At 36.2% G+C, this 22342-nt stretch overlaps 1 long non-coding RNA gene across 16 annotated transcripts in view; it reads right to left on the reverse strand.

Moving 5' to 3' along the window:
- The window catches only part of LOC105467348 (uncharacterized), a 59204-nt gene that overhangs the window by 33148 nt on the left and 3714 nt on the right, over positions 1-22342 (reverse strand). For 6 of the 16 annotated variants that reach the window (XR_011607666.1, XR_011607652.1, XR_011607664.1 and 3 more), the window contains exons 2-3: positions 9633-9737; positions 9464-9529 (exon numbers count right to left, since the gene is read on the reverse strand). The exons of 2 other annotated variants lie outside the window; for them this stretch is intronic. This is a non-coding gene — a long non-coding RNA (uncharacterized lncRNA). Of the gene's footprint in view, positions 1-1294; positions 1425-9409; positions 9530-9632; positions 9738-18403; positions 18443-22342 lie in introns of those variants that run through there. 8 more of the 16 variants (XR_011607656.1, XR_011607659.1, XR_011607661.1 and 5 more) reach the window with 7 other exon arrangements.

Raw genomic sequence — 22342 nt, forward strand, 5'->3', positions numbered from 1 at the left:
CATTTTGTACTAAACTTTAACAAAATCATTAATAAAAATATCAAAAAGTTATCAAGTGCATCTTTGTGTAAGACACTATATGAAGCACTTTGTGTGCTTCTCCCCACTTAATCCTCACAATAGTCCCACAAAGTAGGTGGAGTCATTATCCCCAAGTTTTGGTGTGGATTTAAAATTTTAAATCATTAGTGGTCATATGCTAGTAAGTGTCAAAGTTAGGCTACAAACCCAGGTTGTGTTATTCCTGAGTCCACTGTCTTAATCACTAAACTGTCTGATACTAAGAAATAGACCTTGATGCTTGGATCTTAAAGATAGCTCACTGCTCTTTTGGTCTGTCAAAAATGACACACTGCCAGTGGCACATGAGAGAGAAAGCACCAGGCTTCTGGATTGATGTTGCAAATAGAATGATCTTACTGTCCTGCTCTTCCGTGTCAGCAGGACAAGGAACTCGGTGAACTTTCTCAGATGTTGACCACAGACGTGGTACTTTTTCACCTTGACTCCACTTTCAGAGTGGACTCACCCTCCTGAATATTCAGTCACCCTCAGAGTTACCAGAAATGAAATGCACCATAATGCATCTCCTTCCCAGCATCTGAGTTCACAGGGCAGGCCCCTGCCTTGGTCTGTGATTATTCTTTGCTTTTTCTCAAGGACACGATGTCTGGAGTAGGTACTACAAACACACAGGCCTATCTGTGAATAATAACCTTATGTCATTCTTGGCTCATAGAAAGAGCATGGACTTTGGACTCGCCCACATATAACCTGAATCAAATCAATATCTTTTAATTGGGTAAATTATTTAACCTCACTGTTGTATCTCTTTACCTATTTGCAGATTGGAGACACAAATAAAACTCACCTACAAAGGTTGTCAGAAAAATTAGCTATTGCCATTTTTGAGTGTAAGCTGAACTACACATGTAACTGCAAATACCTGATGAAGGTCCCTTGGATTCAGCCTATACTAAGCATGTGCTTCTAATGTTTTGACAGCTGGGGCCTTGATGAATTTGGAAAGACTGCCCCTCCCAGAGCCAGTCAATTCCTGGAAATAGCAAAAGGCTTACCTTTAAGGGAGTGCACTTTTCAAATGCAAAATAACCAATCCAGAACCCACAGAACCCAACACTTTCTCTTTTAGGCTCTTACAGTCAGAGTCATTATCCACCTGCCCAAATCATTCCAGAGGCAGGTACCATGCAACTAGGGATAACCCCTATGCCCCATAATGTACTAAAATTACTCAAACCAGCCAATCCTAAAGCTGTTTACTATATCTCACCTGTTCCTCACTGCAGAAGCCAAATTAAAGACTCTTGTCCATTTTCCTAGCTCTTTCTCTGCCTCTTGACTGACCATGGCAGTTCCCCACATGGCTCTGTGTGTTGTGGCACAGCCGCCCCTTTTGGGAACTGTAAGTAACAGATTATTTTTGCAATTACCATCATTTTCTAATCTTTTGGCTTAACCAGAACTGAATAATGATGAAACCTATATTTTAAAACATATCCTGGGGCTCAGAATCACTCATTTGATTGGTTGTTGCCATTTAACTTTGGTTCCTTACAGAGCCACTTGTTCTTCTGGTGATATACCTAATCATAGTAACTTTTCCAATTACGTATCATGGACTTCCCCATTGTCTTTAGAAAACCCTATTCACATTCATAGCATATTTGCAACAGGAGAGGAAAAAAAAATATTAGTTAACAGCATTTTTCTTAACATTCCCTAGGAACAGTTTTCATATAGTCATGTGTTGCTTAACAACAAGAATATGTTGTGAGAAATGTGTCATTAGTCTATTGCATTGTTGTGCAAACATCATAGAATGTATTTACATGAACCTAGATAATATAGCTTACCGTGTCCCTAGGCCATATGGTAGAGCCTATTGCTTCTAGGCTACAAACCTGTAGAGCATGTTACTGTACTAAATACTACAGGCAACTGTAACACAATGGTAGTATTTATATATCTAAACATAGAGAAGGTACAGCTAAAATATAGTATAAAAGATAAAAAATGGTATACCTGTACAGGGTACTTACCATGAACAGAGCTTGCAGGAGTGAAAATTGCTCTGGGTGAGTGAGTGAGTGAGTGAGTGGGTGAGTGGGTGAGTGAGTGAGGGAGTGAGTGGGTGAGTGAGTGAGTGAGTGAGTGAGTGGGTGAGTGAGTGAGTGGGTGGGTGAGTGAGTGAGTGGGTGAGTGAGTGAGTGGGTGAGTGAGTGAGTGAGTGAGTGAGTGGGTGAGTGAGTGGGTGAGTGAGTGAGTGAGTGAGTGAGTGAGTGAGTGAGTGGGTGAGTGAGTGAGTGAGTGGGTGAGTGAGTGAGTGAGTGAGTGGGTGAGTGAGTGAGTGAGTGGGTGGGTGAGTGAGTGAGTGAGTGAGTGAGGGAGTGAGTGGGTGAGTGAGTGAGTGAGTGAGTGAGTGAGTGGGTGAGTGAGTGAGTGAGTGAGTGGGTGAGTGAGTGAGTGAGTGAGTGAGTGAGTGGGTGAGTGAGTGAGTGAGTGAGTGGGTGAGTGAGTGAGTGAGTGGGTGAGTGAGTGAGGGAGTGAGTGGGTGAGTGAGTGAGTGAGTGAGTGGGTGAGTGAGTGAGTGAGTGAGTGAGGGAGTGAGTGGGTGAGTGAGTGAGTGAGTGAGTGAGTGAGTGAGTGAGTGGGTGAGTGAGTGAGTGAGTGAGTGGGTGAGTGAGTGAGTGAGTGAGTGAGTGAGTGGGTGAGTGAGTGAGTGAGTGAGTGGGTGAGTGAGTGAGTGAGTGGGTGAGTGAGTGAGGGAGTGAGTGGGTGAGTGAGTGAGTGAGTGAGTGGGTGAGTGAGTGAGGGCTGAATGAATGCGAAGGCCTAGGATATTATTCTACCCTACCACAGACTTGATAAACACTGTCTACTTAGGCTACACTAGTTTATCTGAAAATTTTCTCTTCTTCAACAATAAATTAACTTTGATTGTAAATTTTTACTTTATAAGCTTTAACATTTCAACTTCTTAACTCTTTTGTAATAACATTTAGCATAAAACAGAAACAGTATGTACAGTTGTACAAGAATATCATTTTTCTTTTTTATTTACTTATATATATATATATTTTTTTGAGACAGAGTCTTGCTCTGTCACCCAGGCTGCAGTGCAGTGGCACTATCTAGGCTCACTCTAACCACCACCTCCCAGGTTCAAGCAATTCTCCTGCTTCAGCCTCCCGAGTAGCTGGGACTATAGGCACACACCCCTCGGCAGGCTAATTTTTTTTTTTTTTTTTTTTTTTTGGCATTTTTTAGTAGAGACAGGGTTTCACCATTTTAGCCAGGATGGCCTCAATCTCCTGACCTCGTGATTGTCCTGCCTCCGCCTCCCAAAGTGCTGGGATTACAGGAGTGAGTCACCATGCCTGGCCCAAGAATATTATTTTTCTTTATATTCTACTTCCATAAGATTTTTCCTATTTTTTAAGCTTTTTACTTTCATTTTTTAAAATTTGTTAAAAAGTAAGACATAAACACTCATTAGCTTCAGCCTACACTGGGTCAGGATCATCAATATCACTGTCTTCCACCTCCACATCTTGTCCCACTAGAAGGTGTTCAGCAACAACAACACACGGACCTGTCATCTCCGATGATTACAATGCTTTCTTCTGGAATCCCTCCTGAAACACCTCTCTGGGGCTCTTCTTGAGGAGATGTCAATCTTTCTGAAGTATGTTCATGTTGGTTTGCTTAGTTTGTTTCTTTTTTAATCATAGATTTGCTTGTAAGCAGCTAATGCACCATGACCTTTCGGTGTTGGTGGTCCATGTTTTTAAATTTTTAAGGAGCTTGTTGAGGTCTGCAAGAGCTTATACTAAACTCTTCATTGTGGATTTTTTAAGGGTTATTCTGCTCTTTCTCCTCCTGCACTTTCCTTTCCTCTTGCCTCTTATTCAGCAATGCATTCCTATTCCACTTCCAACTTCTCATGAGTCAGTTCCTTAGGAACCACCTCTAGGAGCTCCTCTATATCATCCTTGTCCACACCCAGGTTAAAGTTACTTGCTATCTCAATCACAGCCTTTTTAATTTTTACAACCCTCTCACTCTTGGCAAATTCTTTGTAGTCATGAGCAAAACTCTTGAATATTTTCTTCCAGATGCCATTCACACATCCCTGGCTGATATCACCCCAAGCCCAAGCAAGATTCTTGATGCAATCATAGATGTTGTAATCCTGCCAGAATTGCATGAGTGTCTTCCTCAGTTGCAGCAACAGCCTTAGCAACAATCCTACTTGGGCAATAAGCCTTAGAAATCACTATGACTCCTTGACCCACTGTTTGGGTCAAAGAATTGGCATTTGGAGGGAGATACGTCACTTTGGTATGAGGAGGAAGATCACCAATAAAGGAGGATGTGCAGGAGCATTCTCAACAATAAGCAAAATCTTGAAAGTGTGTTATTTTCCAAAGAGGACTTCTCCATTTTGCTGACATAGCAATTCAGGAGGGAATTTTGGAAAAGGAGCTGACTGATCTATCACTTCTTATTGCTTTGGTTGTACACTGGCAATGTGTTCTTACTGATGTGCTTGCAGGCTCTGTAATGCTCACCGTGCCAGACCACAAAGGGCTCAATGTGTAATATACAACACTACCTTCCAAATATGACTGTTATCCTATCCTTAGAAAGCTAGAAATTTGGCATTGACTTGGCCTTATGGATGAAAGTCCCTTCATGCATTCACTTCCAGAATAGAGAGGTTTCAGCCATACTCCAGATTTGCTCCGGCAAGTAAATTTTCTCCACGATTAGCTTATCTAGAATTTACCAAAATTTTTCAGCTGCCTTCACATCAGCACTTAGAAACTCACCAGTTACTTTCATATTAGGTAATGAGTAATGATTCTTGAATCATTTAAACCACCCAGACCTAGTAGTAAATTCAACAGCATAGTCAAGTCAAACCTTTTCTTTCATCATTGCAAACAACTTTTTGCTTTGGTCGTGATTATCATGGTGATGAGAGGAGTACACTTCTGTGTCTGGCCTTCAATCTACATCATTAGAAGTTTCTCCATATCTGACATAAATATCAGGCCCTTCCCAAATTTTTGTTAGTCTCATTGCCTTCAGTGAAGCAGATGGTCTCAGAGCTTCCATCACTTATTTCTTGTACTTTAAGATCATAGTTACAGTGGAATGAGATCTGTCTGATTGGTGAGCAGTAATCCTCATTGACGTTCCACCTTTGTAGTTCTTAATCACTTCTCATTTTGTTTTCAGGTCAATCACTTGATGTAGCTTCTTATGGCAATATTAGCAGTAGGCTTTTTATATTCAGAGGCCATGATGAACAAAATAAGATGAGATTAAATCAAGCACAAAAGAAAATGATGTAATTAAGAGACACAGTAAATAGGAGATATATGATCCTGCTGCTAGAATAACACAGCACGCTGTTTTTAAGTAAGCTTTATTTTAATAAATAGAAGGAGCATATTCTAAAATGACAGAAAAAAGTCCCTACATATATCAGTAACATAGCTGTTTATTATCATTACTTAGTATTATGTACCACACAAAATTGTATGTGCGACATTTTATATGACTGGAGGCATAGTAGATTTGTTTATGCCAGTATTAACCACAGATGTGTGACTAATGCATTGCACTACAATATTATAATGGCTAAGACATCACTGATAGAAAGTTTTCAGCTTTGTTATGATCTTATGGTACCATCATGGTATATCATCAACCAAATCATTGTTATGTGGCACATGACTGTATATGGAACAAATTCTCCTTGCAATATAGTTTAAAATAACTTCAGAAGAAATTCCTATTATTCAACACTAGTTTGTAACCAATATCGTATTATTTTTACTCGGTAAAGCACATCATGTACATTTTTTTCATTTAGTCATTGTGGTAACAAGCTTATTATTTCCACTTTCTAGATGGAGGTCATTAAGTTCAGAGAGACTATGACTCACCAGTAGCAAAGCCAACATTAGAACGCTGGTCTACATCATCTCCCTCTTGTATTCCTTCCTTCCTATAACATTGTGTCCCATGAAAGGCATTACTTTTCATGATGGGGTAGAGATAATAATGATAATGATAATGATGGAATAATGTTTGTTCCAAGTGTTTTATGTCTAACACTTTTATTTTTATTTCTGCAAAAAAAGCCTTTACTTTATGCCCAAACATAAATAAGAGGTCATGTTTCATGATCTAGAAAAGAGAAATTGTTATTCCAATATTTGCCTAGGCTATTTTCCTCCACACAATGAAATATTTTTCTATGCTGTTTTCTTAACTGTAAATAAGGTTACAAGAGGGAGTATTCAACCAAAACAATTATAATTGGTTACAAACATAATCCAATAACCTCATTTCACCCATATTGTTAAGAGAGTTAATTGGACCTGCACAGCTACCAGCTAAATGTGTTGCTGTAGGCAAACAGTGAATCCAATTTCCTCCATAAACATAGCTCTGCCAAAGTGGAGTACATGAAGGGCAAAGGAGAGAGGATTCTAGGGTGTAAGCTACAAAGATCATCCATTTGCTTCCAGTTATCTGATCTTACCAGTTCAGAAAGAAGAGAGAGAATATTTATTTATGTATCTATCATCTATATATCTTTTTAATAGAAGCAAATAAACAGAAAGAAATAATAACTTGAGTTACAAACAAGCTTAACTCAAATCAGCAGAAAGGAGCTCCCCTTCTTTCTTCCCCAGACATCTACTAAACATTGCACCTAATATAATATCTTTATTGTTAATCTAGAGGAGAGGGGTGTTTTTGTCCCCATAATTGCTTTTTTTTTTTTTCAGTCTTCTGGGCACATCAACATGTTTTTTTATCTTTAACAATTCAGAATATAGTAAGACTTTTTAAAAACGTCTTCCTGGCTTAGTAGTGTTGCCATTCAGGTCAGTAGTAACCTCATCAGGGGCCTTAGAAAGACATACATGTGTATGGATTTCTGTTCTCACTGAATTCCTCATTCACACTGCAACCTGGGAAAGTTAGGGAGCATTTTTACGTCTTTCTTTGTTTGCCCCAAAATAGAGTCATAATTGTGTCTTTCTTTTACTCATGGGGCCAAGAAAAGATTAAATGTGAATGGATTCTTAAAGTTTAAAATACACACAGATGTGAGAAAGTATTCAACAAATAAATTCAACCAACAATAATGTAAATAAGTATAAAAGAGAAAATTTATCTTACTTCCAAATTCAAGTGATTTTTTCAATCTCTTAGGACCTAAGTTATGTCTCAACAGCGAATTTCCAGGAAAGTCTCTCCCCTGAGTGTTTTCTGATGATATTTTAATAATTCAGATTTTAGGTGTTGTGGCTTTTAAATCCCTTTATAATTAGGGCTCTTACCAGATTCAAATGGCCTGTCATTTTAGTTAGTCCAAATTAGTAAGCTTATATGTCAGCCACTTTTATGGTCTGAGTTGACAAGCCTCCAAATTGGAAATTTATGTTCATAAACTCCATTTTCTTTTGGAAAATAACGCATTTTCCTCTGTACATTTTATTAACAACCTCTGCTTTCCAAGATGTTCCTTAAATGAAGAAGAGGAGAAAGAGGATACTGGTCCCTCCAAGCTCTGTGTTAGAACACTTACAAACGCTAAGAGTTTGAGCTTTCCTTTAACATATTATTCAGTGTTCAGTTACCCATTTGTGTCTCAGAATAGAAACCATCCCCTTGCTTGCTTTGGGGATCTTAAATCTACAATGTACTTTGTAAAGTTAGTGTTCAACCTTATATTTGCCAAATCTCTCCCTATTTATGTGTTTCTCAACAGTGCACTCAGCATTATGATATAAGCAGCAGGAGTCAAAACTAAGGTAATCTTAGTTGTTAGTGTACCAATAATTGTCATTATAAAAGATTTATGGAGCTTAAAGTTCTGTAGGGGAGATGAACCATGAGCCCAAAACAGTTAATGAACAATGCAAAACAGTGTATCATTAAGGAAAGAAATTTGTAAACCTATTTGTCAAACTTATAGTAATGGAGAAAAGATAGAATACAAAATTCAGTAAAAACTTTTTGGAGGTGAGACATGAATAGAGGCTGGTGCTGCAGAAAGAGGGGTGGCTGGGATATAAATAGAATAAAATGTGAGAAAAGAACTTCCAGATTGGGTTTCAATGAGGGACCACAGTGCATAGTTATCGATGCATTTGGGTGAGTATAGCACACGACTCTTTTTTATCTTTTTCTTTAAATGAAGGTAAATTCATGCATGCGAATGATTTGGAATTTTCCTGGTTTATGTACCCTCAATGAACATGTAAGTGTTTTGTCTGAGTTCAACTCTCTTCTTGGCATAGAAATCTACTTCTTGAAGTACTCCTCCCTAGCTCGAGTTATAATGTCTAAGATCTTTTTTTTTTTTTTCCCCAAAACCCTACTGAATACATAAAACTGCTGGTGATATTTGATTGGTTCAGGATAGGACTCTGACTTTACCTCAACAAATGAGTCACCTATCAAAGATTTTTTTTAAATCTTGGAACAAGGGAAATCATAGATCAGTTTCTCCCTATGATCTGTAAGATGTGAAAGGCAGATGCTCTCAAAAATCATGTGTTTGGTCAAGAAGAAAGCTGCTATGACGTAGTAGAGAAAAATGAGGTTGACACAGAGGGAAATGGGGATGAGGATAAAAAAGAGAGAGAGAGACAGAAACAGAGAGATGATCTTAAGCATCTCAATGGTTGTATTCTTTCTATGACCCAACTACAATCTTGTTCTTGGTTGAATTTTTTAGTGCATACAAGTAAAAATGTCCTAACTTATTAGCAAATAAACAATGATATGGAAACACCAAGTTCAGCTTGTGCTTGTCCACAAAAACCATTGTGCAAAGTGAGGTAACTCAGACACAGAAAGACAAATAACACACGTTCTCACTTGTAAGTGGGAGCTAAATAATGTGTACAAATGGACATAGAGTGTGCAGTGATAGTTAACGTGGACTTAGAAGACAGAGGGGTTGGAGGGGGATAATGAGAAATTACTTCCTGGGTACAATGATCAGTCATCAGGTGATGGATACACTGAAAGCCCTGACTTCACCACTATGTAATATGTCCATGTAACGAAATTACACTTGCAACCCATACATTTATACAAATAAAAAAATTAAAAATAAATAAAATAAAGTTAAACCTTCTGGTTGCCTCATAGCCATAGGATTCATCAAATGGAACACATAATGCCTTGCAGCCCCTATTCACCAACCCCTTAACTTACTGTCTTTGTCAGTAAACAATCTATATAACCAGTCACAGCAACCTTAGAGTTCCAAGATCTTTAAATTTTGTTGTAATGACCATTTTGGTTTAATGATTCCTATTTTCTATTAAATAAAAACTCCACTCACTTATTTGTTACAAAGAAGTCAGAACATCCTGAGGTGTTCACCCGAAATACATACCACTGGTATGAAGCCTTCCAATCCCCAGGAAATGGATTCGCGATCACTTTCTTTCTGTGATACCCCCTGCAATAATACCACAGGACAACATTTCTATATTCAATGAAGGAAGAAATTAGCAACGGGTATGAGTGAAAAATGTGTGCAAAGAAAAGCCAATCCTACTTGCCTTTAGTCTTATTATTTGAGTAGTCTATGCAGGAAAATGTAATTTGGTTCCTGAGTTATGAATAATTCTGACAGTTACACTAAGACAGGACACCAAATAATGTTCCTAGACAAATTGAAAATAGTATGTACACATTATATTGCAGCACCAAATGAGGTCATAATGCAAACAGAATGCTCGTTGCAGGAATAGTTATTCCTTAGCAGCTTTGGTCATGCCCTAAGGCCTCTATAAACAGAAGAAGCCCTCCCCAAGTCTTGGGAAAAGGCCAGGGCATTATATTTTGTGTGTAGAGGTGAGAGGCTTATAGTGGTAAATTCTTCAGCATACATTTTTACACGATTTGTAAATATTTTTATAAGGAATAATATAATTTAGCTTGTCAGCTCCAGGATGAAAGAAGCCATTTTATCTATAAAGGTGATTCCTGGCAGGCTAGCTGAATATGGAACAAAGAGGGAATTACCTTACCAATAACACAGAAACCTTTCAGCAATAGATTTAAAGATAAAGAAGACAATCTCATTAGGAGGTCTGTAGCTTGTGATTTATGAAGCCAGTCAATCAACCAATAATTATGTGATGAGTAGGAAGTGTAGTCAAAGACACAATTTCTGCCTCTAATTTAGCATAATTTCTTGTCATCCTTAGAGAATTTGTTTAGATCTTCATTTTATTTCATCAATATTATAACAATAGCTTTTCGTATCTCTGCTATTAATGTTGTCTCCTTGAACTCTGTAGCCAGAGTTATTTACTAAGTTGCAAAAGCATTTCTACAATCAGACTTTGTTAGTTCAAATCCTGTCTCTGTTACACTCTAAGTATATACTCGGTCAAGCTGCCTAACTTCTCAGGATCTTCCTTTCTTCATCTATGAAATGGAGGTTCAAATAGAATCTACCTGAACTATGTCTAAATTGTATGTATATGTCTAAATTATATGTATATGTCTAAATTACTTAGAGTAATGTGTTGCTCTTGGCAAGGGCTCAAGAAATATGAGTTATCTCTATAATGTCAAACCTCCATCCTAAAAACAAACTAGGAATGTCCTACTGCCTATCAAAGCTCGTCTAAATTATTCACCATGACATTGTATAGCATTCAAATCCTGGCTTCAGCATTTTATATCACCTTCTCCCTCATATATTTCTTTTTTCATTTATTCTGAACTCACAGAACTCCATTCTATACAGTCTTTTCATTGTCACTGCTCTCTCTATCCACTATACCCCTCCTTTTCTGTTGCATATGGTAAACAGCTGTTCATCCTTCAAGGTGAGTCCCTGAAAGGTAGTGCTCAAGAGTCTTATGAGTGAAATGGTCTGAATTAGAATCTCTTGGCTTCATCACTTACCTCCCAAATGATCTTGGGTAAATTATGTTAATATTTGTGCCTCAGCTTTCTTAGGTGTATTTTTTATGTGCAAATTGTGCTTTAACACTCACAGAGTAGTAGTTATGAAAAGTCAATGAAATAGCACAGCCCCAATACTTAGAACACTGACCGGCATATGGTAGAAGCAGGAATTGTGCCCCAACCCAATTATTATCTTCTTTGTGATGTCTTTGCTAATGCTTCAGGACAGAACAAGTCATTTTTTTATGATTTATTTATTAGTCAGGGTTCTCCAGAGAAAACAGAACCATTAAGATATGTCTCTCTCTCTCTCCCTCTCTAATATAGTTGATAGAGAGAGAGAGAGAGAGAGAGAGAGAGAGAGAGATGATAGAGATAGATAGCTAGATAGATGATAGATAGATAGATGATAGATAGAGATAGATAGATGATAGATAGATAGATGACAGAGATAGATAGACGGTAGATAGAGATAGATAGCTAGATAGATGATAGATAGATAGATAGATAGATAGATAGATAGATAGATAGATAGATAGATAGATGATAGATAAATAGATAGATTTTAAGTAACTTGCTCAGTTGATTGACAGTAGGGGAAGGCAAGTCCAAATTCTGCAAAAAATTCTGCAAAAAATGTCTCAGTCTTGAAGCCAAGGCAGTCTGGAGAAGAATTTCTTCCTCTTTGTGGAAACCTCAATCTTATCTCTTAAGACCTTCAACTGACCATCTTCATAATGAAGGGTAATCTGCTTTACTCAAAATCTACTGGTTTAAATGTTAATCACATCTAAAAAGTAGCTTCAAAACACCTATACTAGTGTTTGACCAAACAGTTGGGCACCTTCACCTTGCCATGTTGACACATTAAAAATTAACCATCACAATTCTATAACATTATTCATGCCATTTATTAACTTGAATAGTAACTTTATGAGTATAGGTCTGTACTGTAATCTGCTTGAATTGACTGTAACCTGCTTGAATGTTAATAAAAGATCTCCCTTTATTACAGATCTTCATTTTCTTTCATTAAAATTATGACAACAGCTTTCAGTATCTCTGATCTTAATGCTGCCTCCTTGAACTCTGTAGCCAGAGTTATTTTGCTAAATCACAAAAGGATTGTAAGTTCTTTTTGCTAACTCCCAAAAAGAGTGTAAAGATTGTAAACTAACTATGTCAGTTCAAATTCTGGCTCTGTTACTCTCCAAGTATAACCTTGGTCAAGCTGCCTAACTTTTCAGCATTTTGATTTCTACGAAAGGAGACCTTTTATTAGTTATATCTCATATCTGCCATCCTGCCATTGGTGCAAAGCACAGTTCCTTAAAAACAGTAGGTTAGGTACATATTGTGGCTCCAAACAAATCAAGATGTAGAAAATTTTGATCGTAGTAAAAATATTCAATATTACTCCTTAGTCATCCACTGTCCTCCCTACCCCAGGCAATGGCAGATCTGATCTCTATTACTACAGAGTTGTTTCACAAGTTCAGGCCTTTATGAGTTATGTGGTTTCTTACATTTAGCAAAATATTTGTGAAATTCATTTATTTTCAGTGTATCAGCAGTTTATCCCTTTTTGTATTTGAGTGGTATTCTATTTCATGAATATTTAATATTTTTAATTCATTCATTCATGGACAATTTACAGTTTGGGGCTACTGTGAATAAAATTCTTATGAATATTTGCATTACAAGACTTTTTGTAGATATATGTTTTCATGTCTATTTGTCATGTGATAGGTGGATGGTTAAGTTTACAAGTACTTAATAAATTGTTTACCAGCATAATTGTATCATTTTGTACTTAAACCAGCAATGTATTAGAATTTGAGTTAATTCTGTGTCTCTGCAGAGTTCGGAAATTTTCCGTTTTATTACTTCTAACATTTCAGTGATGGGCAGTGATGCTTTATTGTGTTTTTAATTTACATTTCTTGAATTTTTTTTAACTTATACTTTAAGTTCTAGGGTACATGTGCACAACGTGCAGGTTTGTTACATATGTGTACATATGCCATTTTGGTGTGCTGCACCCATTAACTCGTCATTTACATTAAGTATATCTCCTAATGCTATCTTTCCCCTCCCTCCTCCCCATAATAGGCCCCGGTGTGTGATGATCCCCTTCCTGTGTCCAAGTGATCTCATTGTTCAATTCCCACCTATGAGTGAGAACATGCGGTATTTGGTTTTCTGTTCTTGCGATAGTTTGCTGAGAATGATGGTTTCCAGCTGCATCCGTGTCCCTACAAAGGACACAAACTCATCCTTTTTAATGGCTGCATGGTATTCCATGGTGTATATGTGTCACATTTTCTTAATCCAGTCTGTCACTGATGGACATTTGGGTTGATTCCAAGTCTGCTATTGTGAATAGTGCCGCAATAAATATACATGTGCATGTGTCTTTATAGCAGCATGATTTATAATCCTTTGGGTATATCCCCAGTAATGGGATGGCTGGGTCAAATGGTATTTCTAGTTCTAGATCCTTGAGGAATCACCACACTGTTTTCCACAATGTTGAACTAATTTACAATCCCACCAACAGTGTAAAAGTGTTCCTATTTCTCCACATCCTCTCCAGCACCTGTTGTTTCCTGATTTTTTAATAATTGCCATTCTAACTGGTGTGAGATGGTATCTCATTGTGGTTTTGATTTGCATTTCTCTGATGATGAGTGATGATGAGCATTTTTTCGTGTGTCTGTTGGCTGTATGAATGTCTTATTTTGAGAAGTGTCTGTTCATATCCTTTGCCCACTTTTTGATGGGGTTGTTTTTTTCTTGTAAATTTGATTGAGTTCTTTATAGGTTCTGGATATTAGCCCTTTGTCAGATGAGTAGATTGCAAAAATTTTCTCCCATTCTGCAGGTTGCCTGTTCACTCTGATGGCAGTTTATTTTGCTGTGCAGAAGCTCTTTAGTTTAATTAGATCCCATTTGTCAATTTTGGCTTTTGTTGCTGTTGCTTTTGGTGTTTTAGACATGAAGTCCTTGCCCATACCTATGTCCTGAATGGTATTACCTAGGTTTTCTTCTCTTATTTTTATGGTTTTGGGTCTAACATTTAAGTCTCTAATCCATCTGGAATTAATTTTCATATAAGGAGTAAGGAAAGGATCCAGTTTCAGCTTTCTACTTATGACATTTCTTGAATATTACTGTGTTATATATTTTTATGTTATCATTGGACTTGTGTCTGTATATATGTGTGTGTTTGTAACTTTTAAATTATTTGTGTATTTAAAAATTTAAATTTTTATGTAATCACAGCTGTAGCTGTATCTCACAATTTTGATAAATCATATTTCATTACCATTCAGTTCAAAATGTTTTCTAATTTCCCTTGTGATTTTCATTTTGACTAATGGGTTATTTAGAAGTGTAACATTTAATGTCCAAATACCTGGGCTTTATTTTCCAATACCTTTAAAAAATTCATTATTAATATAACTACATTTTGACACACAGCATACTCTATATGACTTCAATGTTTCTAAAATTCATTGAAATTTGTTAAATGACCCAGTATGTTTTATTTTGGTGCATTTTCTACATATCCTTAAAATAAATGTGTATTATGCAGTTGTTGGGTATAATGTTTTGTAAATGTAATGTCAATCAACTTGGTCGATAGTGCTATTTATCTTCTTAATTTTTTGTCTCCTCTTTTCTCAATATGGACAGAAATATTTTTATTTCTTCTTCTACTTCTGTCAGTTATTTTTCATGTATTTTGAGGTTCTGCTATTAAATTCATGTACATTTAGGTATTTGTGTTTTATGTAACAGTTAACTATTTTTCATTATGAATTATCCTTATTTTAATGCCTTTTAATAGTTAACATTCCAAAGCCTTCTTTGATGTTAGTATAGCCACTTCAGCTTTCTTTGGATTACTATTTGGTATATCCTATCTCATCTCTTTTGTTTGTTACCTATCTGTGGTTTTATATTTAGAGATCATTTCTCATAGAATACATGTAGATTTAACTTGCCTTTTTATACAATCTGAAACTATCTGACTTTTAATTACTATGTTTAATTCATTTTCCTTTAATGTAAGTATTGCTACAACTTGCTTTAAGTTCATCTTCTTGATATCATTATTAACCTTTCTATATCTTCTTTACATCATTTTTTCTGCCTTCCTTTGGAATAATTATTATTTAGAATTCTATATTATGTACTCTATTTTCATGTTACCTATAACCTTGTGTTAATCATTTTTCAGTGATTATTCTAGGGTTTATAATATGCTTCCTTAACTTATCAGAATCCATCTTCAAATAACTATCATGCCCCTTCACATATATTGTAACTCACATTTTTCCCTCAACCTTCTTTTATGTTCCTATGGTCATAATGTTATCATTGCATATGTTATAAACCCCACAATACGTGGTTATTATTTTTTCTTTACAGTCAATTGCCTCTTAAATAAATTAGAAAAATTAGTTTCTTTTATTATATATTTTGTCAAATTTAACATTTATGGCTGTCTTCCTTCTTTTGTTTAGATCTGAGTTGTATCTGATATCATTTTCCTTTCAGCTGAATGGATATATTTTAATATTTTATGTGCTGTCATTCGACTAGTACTTCATTATTTTTCAGTATACCCATTTACAGCTCTCTCTGAGCCGCTGCATCCCATGTTTTGATATATTGTATCCTCATTTTCATTCATCTCAAAGTCTTTTCTGATTTTCCTTTTTTTAAATCATATTGGTTACTTAGGAGTGTATTATTTGATTTTACATATTCATAATTTTCTGAATTTCCTTTTGTCATTGATTTCTCATTTCAATGCACTGGCTGGAAAACATACTTTACATGATTTTAATTATTGCATATTTATTGAGAATTGTTTTATGGCATAATATATGGTTTATTCTGAAGAATCCTGCTGTTGTTGGGTGGAGCATCCTATAGATATGTTTGTTAATCTAATTGGCGTATAGTGTGAACTCAGTCTTCTTTTTTCCTGATTGATCTTTTTAGGAGTTGTTCTATACATTATTGAAAGTGATGTATTGAAGACTCTAATACTCCTACTAGTTTCTGCCAAGGGCCTCTTTACATGTGTTAGTGCTTGCTATCAATGCTTGGGCAGGAAGTTTATAATTCGGTCTTAGCCTTAACTTCTTGATCGCACAGAGCCTCAAGGTCAGAGAGAAGTAAGAGTGTAGAGCCTTCTCGAGGTTTTTCATGGGCATGTGCATAGTTCTGGGCATGAGTACAGCCATATGTATGTGCATGTGGTCTTCTACATTCCCAAAAATATATCAGATTTTCAAAATAGCCCTCTATGAACCTCCATTTCACTAACATTTTCCACTATTATTTTCATAGTTCCTTTTTTATTTTCATATTTCCTTGGAGCTGTTTTGGCCCCAACTTGTACTTCCAACTCAGGCAAATGTGATGATAAACAACTGGTGCGCACACACACACACTCTCACACAAATACAGACACCCCTGGGTTAAATTGTGCTCACACCATGTGAGCTTGCAGTCAGATCAAATAAAAGACAGTTGAGGTGATTAGTTCAAAGGATACAAAACTTCAATTTTATAGGAGGCATAAGTTCAAGAGATCTATTGTACAATGTGGTGATTATAATTAATAACAATGTATTTCAGTCTTAAAAGTCACTTAGAGCATAGCATTTGATTGTTGCCACCACAAAAAAATATGTGAAGTAGTACTTATGTTAACTTGATTTAGCCATTCTACAACGTATTTATATTTTAAAACAACATGTTGTACACAAAAATATACAATTTTTGTAGATTTAAAAAAGACAAATGACTGAAGTTTAATAGGAAACTGTCAGACAGACTAAATATAAACAATTTGGGGGAATGGGTTTTTGGAGGAGCTCCCACTAACCCTGTTCTGTCCCTTCTGGGGGCAGATCAGTTCTTAGTTTTCACCATGATTGTGGGACTATTAGTTTTTGAGGCTACCACAGAGCTGGAGAGAGGGAAAGGGGAATACGACAAGTTAAAATACACAATGTTCACCATTCTTACCAATGTTTAGTCATTTATTTTAAATAATTGCTCCACAAATTGATACAAGTGTTTGGTTAATTTCTCGAGTTTTGAAAGAATTTGAGTTTGACAATTTTTGCAACTGTACTCATTACTTTATGGAGAAGAGAATTTTCCAATGTCCTTACAACATCATTTGTACTGATGTCACCCAGATGTAATTTTATTTTATTTTTATTCTTTTGTAAGTAATGTTTTTATTCCCCTTCTGGTGCTTTAATTTGTTCATCTTCATCTATCTTTTTAGGAATCTGATTATAATATGCCCTTTCTTGGTGATTTCTTGATTCAGGTTATTTTAGCTTCTTGGCTTTGTAAGCTGATTTATTTTTCCTAAAATTTTAACAGTGTTGGCTTTTTTTTCCCTAGCAACACCATCTCTTTTTTCCTTCTCTTACTCTAACTATGCATGTGTAGAAAATCTGATAATGCCACTGATCCTTGAGTATTTGTAATCCTTTTATTTTCCTGATTAAGTTGCATAATTTCTATAACGATTTAGTTATATTCATTGTTTCTTTTTCTGCTATATCTAATCTGTTGACATGCCAGTGATTTTTTCTTAAGTTCTAAGATGTATTTTTCATCTCTACAAATTCTATTAGGTTACTTTTTAAATTACCCATTTCTGTGTGCATTATCTTTATTTTTCCTATAATTCATTGAATTTATTTATAATAAATATAGTAACATCCTTCTTTGCAAATCCCATAATACCTCTTATTAGCATGTTTCCAATGATTAATTTCCCTCTTGGCTATGGTAAATATTTTAAATTTCTTCTCATGACTAGTCATTTTTCATTGTTGCAAAATGTGAATTTTCTGAAGTTGTATGCTTGATTTTATGTTCTGTCTACCTTTACAGGTCACTGAACTTTGATGTATCAGGCAATTAAATTACTTATGGAAAAACTTAATTCTTTCAAGATAAATTTTGGCTTCATTGGGATAAGTTTAGAGAAGGCTTTATATGTTAGCTAGTTTGACACTACAAATGCTTCTTGGGTTTCTACTGAATATGCCAGCTGTTCAGAATGACTCTCCGCTCTAGTTGGTTAAAACTTGAAAACCTCCAATCCCTGTGTGAACTCTTGGATTTATTTAGCGTTTAGTTTCTTGGTAATTCTTTGCTCAGTCTCATGGAGTTTCACATGTTTCTAGTAGTTAACCCCAAGATCACAAGGACTTGAATGTAGATTTCTGATATTCTTCCTGCACTCTAAACTCCAAGTTCAACTCAGCAAACCTACTGTTATATTACTCTACTTCTCAAATTGTGATCTAGAAATTATCGCTAGCCAGGATAATTATAGGACTGACATTATACTAATTACCTTGCCATCAGGGATCAGAGTCTTGCATGGCCTGTTGGCTGACAATTGAAAAAAGTTGTTACACTTACTTTGTTGTTTTCTCTTTGTTGGAAGTAGGAGAGTTAAGTCTAGTTTCAGCTATAGAATCAAGGTTGGAAGAAGTTACAAGCTTTCCAGTTTATTTTTAATTCCTTGTTATTTTGGTCTTTTCCTTCCAAAAATTAATTTTTATAAATGGTAATATAAAATTGAACTAAAATATTTATTAACAGTAATAGTGGGAAAGGCATAGGTATCTTGCTTAACCCCCTCCCTTGCCCAATAAACCTTCTGAAAGCAATTACTTTTCTTTCTTTTACCTGTTTATTGAAACAGATTAGGCATTAATTCTCCGGATTTTTTTCCCAATGCTGATGCTGATTTGTTACTCTTGGTTAAGAATATTTCTTTTGTGCATTCCTAAGCCAGTCCTACTCTCAGTACATTAATGCTAGTATAGTCTTATTTTATTATTATTTTAAAATGTTATTCTTTTCCTTTTTTTCTCAGTTGTTTTGAGATGACATGTCACTCTGTCACCCAGACTGGAGTGCAGTGAGCTGCAATCTCAGCCCCCTGCAACCTCTGCATCCTGGGCTCCAGGGATCCCTCCCACCTCAGCCTCCTGAGTAGCTGGGGCCACAGGCATGCACCACCATGTAGCTAATTTTTACTACTATATTCAAGGATGAAACAAGAAGTTAATTAATCACATCAGTTTGTACCAAGATATCTGCACTGACACATTCAGACGAGAAGTGTTATAGAACAGTGATTAAAGCCCCTGTCTTTAGATTTAAACATTCCCATTTCTGGCACTTACAAACTTTGTAGCCTTATGCAAGTTGCAGAACTCACTATATTTCATTTTTATAATGGCTACAGTGAGAGTGCCTACTTCGTAGACATTTTTCCTGAGAAGGAAATAAGATAATGCCAGTATACTGCTTAGCCTAGTATATACCGTATCTGTTACATGGTAAGCACATTTTTTATCAATATGCTAGAGAAGAAGAAAGAGGCATTAGAGGGAAGAGGAGGAGGAAGAGGAAGGAGAAGGGGAAGGGGAAGGGGAAGGGGAAGAAGAAGGAGAAGGAGAAGGAGAAGGAGAAGGAGAAGACTGAAAGAAGTCATAAAGTTCCAAGAATTATCAAGTATTGTAGGAAGCCTTGGGTGGGCTCTTGCAAACTTAATTTTTAATAAGGGAGTTTAGCTCTGCCATTGTGAAGGACAAAATCAGCTCATTAAAAAAAAAAAAGCCCATTACTCTTGATAGGTAAGCTATCTAACTTTACTTCTCTACCAGGGGAATATTTGATCTGTCACTTGTTAACTACATTAGTTAAACACCTTGAAAAGTTGTAGTAGTAATTCACTAAGGGCAATACCTACCATATCATTCTAACACTTCTGTGTTACAGCCAGGGACAGTTACACAGCACCACTGTTTCCAGGGCTTCTAGATAACTTCCAGTCAATGCTTCAAACCTCTCCTGACAGAAAGTCAGAGACAGATCCTGCCATGTTCCCAAACACAGGTTGCCCCTGAGTACATACTCAGTAATAGAATTAAGGTTTCATATAGGTGAACAACTATATTATTATATATTAGTCCATCTTTACACTGCTAGAATAAAATTCACCTAGGAAAATAATCTGCTATAAACAAAAATGTAAAGCTACATAGAGATCATGTTAGAATTTAACTGTCTCTGCCTTTCACATTGAGTAAAACTGGGCTGCTGCATTCCATCTGGCAGATGTGGATATGGTTACTTATACAAAATCAGCATGCTAGCTTAGGAACCACTTTCATAACCAACTTATTTACTTCGGTTTTCATCATATGTAGATATAGATATGCACACACGTGTGTGTGTGTGTGTGTGTGTGTACAATTTCATAGTTTCTGTGGACAAAATAAAATGCAGGACAAGGAAAATACCAGATAGAAGTCCAATTTTATTTGGAATAAGTGTGTTGTTGATCACAAATGTGTCACTTCTATGTGACATGAAGCTCATAATACAATATCCACTCCAAGCAGTCCATCTTAACACTGAACCTGTTCTAATTCCAGAAAGACAGTTGCCCACGAGAAAGCTACATATTTTTTTTTTCAAAAAGTAAGTCTCCATTGTCAGCATATTCCTCACGGCTACCACCACAACTGAAAGGTACTTAAGAGTTGCATTTAGAACATGTGCCTTAGGGCACACAAAGTATTTTTTGATTAAAAATGGGGTCAGGAACTGTTTACTGGTTTGTTTGTGCCAGAAATTTTACATTTATTCTCATAATAACCATGCAAGATAGTTTGTTTTATAAATTAAGAGAGGAAGGCTCAACGATGGTGTCTAAGGATACAGCTGGTATGTTACAAAGCAGAGGCCAGTTCTATATTTATTCAAAGTTTATTCATTCTCTGTTACATCAAGATGAAAATAGAAAGAAAAAGGCAGATGGGATGATCTTTATTGTATATGTCAAACCAAAAGTGAACTGGGCAATATTAGGCAAGAAGGAATTATTAGAGGCTATTGAGATAGAGGAAAATGACCAAAAATAAGTCTGAACTCAACTCACTGAAACGAACAAATAATAACTAAAAAAAGAAGTGGAATTTTAAGAACTGGGATGAGGGAGAGATCATAGGCCATCTAGGTTTGCTAACTGGCATTACCCAATGGAAAAGTAAACCTGATATCTTCATTACAGGAGGTAGTTGTACAACTTGGGTTAAAGCCCTCAGCTCCCACAGAAAATGAAAGATAGGGTCACTCTCTTCCTTGATGATTATACTTCAAAGAGATGATGCTAGATTTTTGAGGAAGACATTCCTGGATGATAAAACTGGCAAGATGCTTTTTAAATGATCTACGTCTCAAAGGGGCAGAAAAGGGATTTATAAGTAAGAGTTTCTAAAGTAAATGCTCTAAGACAAAGGAAGTCAGGAGTCTAGGGACAGAAGGAATCCTCTCCAAAGTTTAATCAAGCTGAGAGAAACATTAAGGCAACGCTGATCAATATGTATAGAATAGTCTCCTTTATCCCCAGTTTTGCTTAATGGGATTTCAGTTACCCAAGGTCAACCATAATCCAAAAATATTAAGTGGAAAATTCCAGAAAACATACAGAGCTTTTAAATTATTCCCAGTAGCATGATGAAATCTCACACTGTCCTGCTCCGGCCCACCCAGGATGTGAATCATACCTTTGTCCAATGTATCCATGCTGTATACCACACCTGCTCACTAGTCACTTCAGAGTCCTCTTATTTGTCACATCATATAAACATAATACATGTGGAGTTCAGGACTATCTGCGGACTCAGGCATCCACTGGAATCTTGGAACATATCCTAGTAGATAAGGGAGGGCTTATGTATGTCTCTGCCTAGCTTCTTCCCTCTTCGTTGCCTATTGTGTCTTTCTAATATTTCTCTGTCTCCCTATTTATCATCTCATTATTGGCAAAGGATTTTAAAAGTGTAAAATATGAATCTTATGAAAATATAAACACTCCTAATAGCTCACTATTAAAGTAAGCTTTGCCTATGGATAATGGCCCTATTATTCATGAAAGCCTTCCCTCTGGACATTTTTTTTTTCTGTCTTACACCTTTTAAAACCATTTCTTCCAGTGATTCCTCATGTCCTCCAAGGATCATAGTCTAACATGGGTTGTCTAAAATTATGTGTTGTTGTGCTGTTACTGTTTTCCTTCATTTGTCTTTAGAGTTTCTCTACTGATGCATTTCATTGTCTTTTTTCCCAGTGTTCCCACATATAAATATTAGGTAAATCATGTGTGATATTGTAAGCAGCAGCAAATCCATATGAGTCTGCAGCGATCTAAATTCTTACCTGTCCAGAAGAAAGAATTTGACCAATAAGCATAAGGCAGAGTGAGAGACGGAGG

Source organism: Macaca nemestrina, chromosome 9 (assembly GCF_043159975.1).
Source record: "Macaca nemestrina isolate mMacNem1 chromosome 9, mMacNem.hap1, whole genome shotgun sequence".
In the NCBI taxonomy this organism is placed as follows: domain Eukaryota; kingdom Metazoa; phylum Chordata; class Mammalia; order Primates; family Cercopithecidae; genus Macaca; species Macaca nemestrina.